This window comes from Simochromis diagramma, unplaced genomic scaffold (assembly GCF_900408965.1).
Source record: "Simochromis diagramma unplaced genomic scaffold, fSimDia1.1 OVJJ01000205.1, whole genome shotgun sequence".
Lineage (NCBI taxonomy): Eukaryota > Metazoa > Chordata > Actinopteri > Cichliformes > Cichlidae > Simochromis > Simochromis diagramma.
The window spans coordinates 9509153-9513447 of NW_024386782.1; positions in this window are offsets into that span (position 1 = coordinate 9509153).

Sequence of the window (4295 nt, forward strand, 5' to 3'; positions counted from 1 at the left end):
CCGCAATAATGCCCCCCCCCCAGGAGCCAGAGGCAGACAGAGAAGGAATCAGGAAACCCACGCCATTGGCAGTCCCCAAGAGTACCAAAGACCTAAAGCCACACATCTCAGCAACATCTGCATATCCGTCCAAGCAGGAGAACGAGGTAAGCCTAAGATGGGGTGCCCAAAGACAAAGGGTGAAAGTCTACCCCACTAGAGGCTGCCTGGTACAAGTCAAGAACAGGGCTCCAAGTTGTGCGAGTCAAGAACAGGGCTCCAAGTGCCCAAGAACCACTTGGAGCCCTGTTCTTGACTCGCACCACTGCCGGGTACCAGAACCACCTGGCACCTGGCAGAGCCCCCACGCCCCAAGAGGAGAAGCGGGCCACCAAGGGAGTGGGCAGGAGTGTTCAGCAGGGAGCAGTGACCATGTCCCACAGGGGCCAAAGCTCAGAAAGACCCAGACCCAGCCCAACACACTCACTCATACAGACCATTCACTCACTCACTCTCACCCACCCACTAATGACACACAGAGAGACATAAAAAAAAATTCACACACTCTGACACACCCCCCCCCCTTCGAGGTGCCGGCGAGCAGATGCTGCCCCGAACCAACAGCAAACCGGGATGATGCCAAAGCGCACCACAAACTGCCTGTAGACCCCCGTCCCTGGCAGGTTTGTGAAACAGGGGCGTAGGAAGCCAGCAAATAGGTAGGCACACCCATTCCCCACACCCTGCCACATGGCAGGAAGAAGTCAGCCTATGGCCCGCATTGACAATGCCCTGGAGCACCAACAAGCAGCACCCACCTCAGTCCTCCACCGCCACAATCTGAGGCAGGCACACATTGACCCGGCCTCCAAAATAGCAACCACAGCTCTCCAGCTGCCAGGAGGCCACCGGACACCCGTAGTCACAGAGAGCATCCTCATCCACTTGCAAGGCATACAGGGAAACAAGAGTGTAGCCGACCAGCCCCACTAAGTAATGGAACTGATCAGTGGGGGCCAGAGAGAGACAAATTTATCCAGCTGGTTTTTTGAAGAGGCAGACTGTAGAGAATTTTGTATTGTATAAGTTGCACGTTGGGGCTTTCAGTTATTTTGAAGGTGTTTAAGCATATTTGTGTCCAGAGGATCTGATCTGGACTGATGGAAAGATCTTGCTCCTACTTTGCAGTTGGGAGGGAAATTGATTCACCAATTTTAAACAACAGCTTATACATTTCTGATAACCATTTGGGGGTACAGATATTTTAAAAATTTTAAAAGTTTATTTTTTGGCACAATCATAATTTTAATGGCGGAAACACGAGTGATATATTCTGCAACATGTGAGATCATCCTCTACCATTTTTAATAAAGGAATATGATTCAACCGTACCAGGACTGAGAGCTTGGTATAAAAACTTATACCTAGATATCTAATGTTACCTCACCTGTTGATTTATTCCAGTTGATGGAGTATTCCAATATAGATGAGACTTATGTATAAGTGTGGTTGTCTTCATAAGTGAGGTTTGTGAGCTCCTGAGGAAAAATAATACACCATCAACATATGGGCTTATCATAGGATCTGTATTTTCAGGTTGAACTCCTTTGATATCTACATTTTATCTGATTTCTCCTGCTAATGGTTTGATAAAAAATAACACAAAGGGGGAAAGTGGACAGTACTGTCTGGTGCCCCGCAAGGTTGATGCTCGCAAAGCACAAAAAATGCACATTAGAAGAAGCTTGTACCAGTCTGCACCACAGTCGAGCAGTCCCCGTGTTGCATTCAGACAAAGGGGACTTTTGATCTCTCCTTATTAGCTGAAGCATTCTTGACTGCATAAAACACAATAGAATCCAGAGTCACTTATTGATTGCCATTATCTTAAAAAACGTTTCAGAGAACAGTTTAACATTCAAAATGACACATTGTGAGTTAAAAGAAGAACAGTCTTTGAGCTCTGTTTCCTTTGGAGCCAATCACTTTACCAGGCAGTCAAATAAGCTTCTGCTATTCATGCTGCTGTATGTGAAGGGAATACACGCTGTTCTTTTCCCCCTACCTTTTCCCTCACTCGCTGTCTCTCTCTGCCTGTCCCTAAAATGTCCCTGCTGGGGATTCTATCTCCTGGTTCCTTTTGAAGCAGTGGCCTCTCTTTGCCTCCATTATCTTGTAATTTGTGAGGGATTACACTCTGGAGCACACACAGTCCACCCCGTTGCTTAAGAGCTGTGACAGCTTACAATAATTGCCATGCTAATTAGCAGGAACTAGCCCAGCGCGCTTCGTTCCCTCACCAGACCTGATTTGATGAATATGCTTTGATTAATGTCTGCAGTGATGTTTCCATAAATTTCAAGACCTTATAATTAACCAATAATAATGAAGGATATATGTTCACAAGTAAAACGTAGAGTGTATTTTCTCAGGATGAAAAGAAACGGCAGCGCTTGCTTCTGCTAGGCAGGAGCACAGAGTTAATGTGCGGAGAACATTTGCCTTTTTTTGTTCCAACTCTTTGTCAGAGAAGTTTTGATTGTCTTCGTTTGACATAATTGTGTTGATTTCCATGTCTTGTTACCCTTGAATAATTTCTGCTGTTGCTCTGACAGATTCAACAGCAATTAAGGCACAGCTGAGTTGCCCATATTTCTTTTAAAAAAACTTGCATAGCAAAGCCCTCACTTTTTTTTAAAGATCAGAACACGTTGTTGAGCTTATTCAAACTCAACTAGCTAAACTTTGCGATGCTTTTATAAATGCAATTCAACCTCACAATTTATTTCATTGGGTTTTTGTGTCGTCCACCCCCCCCCAGTCCCTACACCTCCATTTCTTCCAGGTGACTGAGGTTAAATATACCTCCATTATGCCGAAGACTAAGCAACTTATCTTTGAAGTTCTCGCAGACATGTACCTTCATTACAGCACGACCCTATCACCTTTACTCACAAATGTGCACATACCTCAGGGGACCTAATTGCTCGAGATAAGCAGGGCCTTTAAAGCCACACACAGAGAATTGACCTTCAATACCTCAAAATGTTTGTAGCTATATAGAATAATAAAGTAACAAATATCTAAGATGTATGACCTTTAAAACAGTGGTATGGTACCATTGCATTTTTTTCTCTCAAACAATGTAACTGTTTTGTGTTTCTGGCTTTCAGCAATGACACACTTGTGCAGACTCACCTGCTCCAGCAAATACCTACATCTAGGGAATAATTTGGTCAGACCAGTTCATTAACACTTTGCAGGAACAGACATATTCCACTGGGACACCGTTTGGAAATACTGCACGCTGCATGTAACGGCGTGATTTAGGATTATACTGTATATGTAATGAAGCACATACTTTCAAGGGAAAGGATGAAAGTATGACATTGTTTCAGGAATAGTTTCATGTCTAATTGTTGGTACAATCCACACTGATAATGCTTGTTTACTGTTACTGTTAATACTGTTAATCATTTTAATATGAACTTTCATGTTAACATCTGTCTCGCAGTGTTTCATAAATGTCAGTGTGGAAAACTAAGATATCTTTAACTGCAACCTCGTGTCTGTTATCTTTAATTAAAATATTGTTTTCTGGGCTGTTTACTTGTATTTATTTTCAGCATTGTGCTATTTCACAAATGTCATAGATGTTTGCTGGCAATTCCACCTGACACACTGTAGAGAAAGATAAAAAACATTGCCATATGAGGTTTGTGGATATGAATAAAATCCGATTAATATGTTTTACTTTGAAGTTGTAGTTTTTTTTAATCATTGTTGTGGATGTCATTATAACACAGAATAATGACAGTATAGAAAACAACAACAGAAATACTGAATGAAAAATTGAGTTGCAGAAACTAGGACATAAGACATGACAGTAAACTGTCAAGAGTATGATGCCGCTAAGAAAAGAGTCACAACTGAAGAGAGATGTTAAAAGCATGTAGCATGAACTAGTTTGAGTATTTTAGGGATTTTCCTACACATCCATCTCTAAGCTTTACAGAGAATAGCACCAAAATCAGGTGCAGTTTTCTGTGAAAGAAATGCCTTGTTAATGTCAGAGGCCAAGTCAAAAGTGGCTCATATAAGAAGAGAATATCTGATCACACAACAGATGGAACCTTGAAGCAGATGGGCTGCAGCAGCAGAAGACCGCACCAGGTGCCATTCCTGTTGGCTAAGGACAGGATACTGAGGCTACAGTTCACACGGAATCTCCAAATTTGGACAATTGAAGACTGAAAAAAATGTTGCATGGTCTAATGAATCTTGGTTTCTACAGCAACATTCGTAAGGGTCAGGAT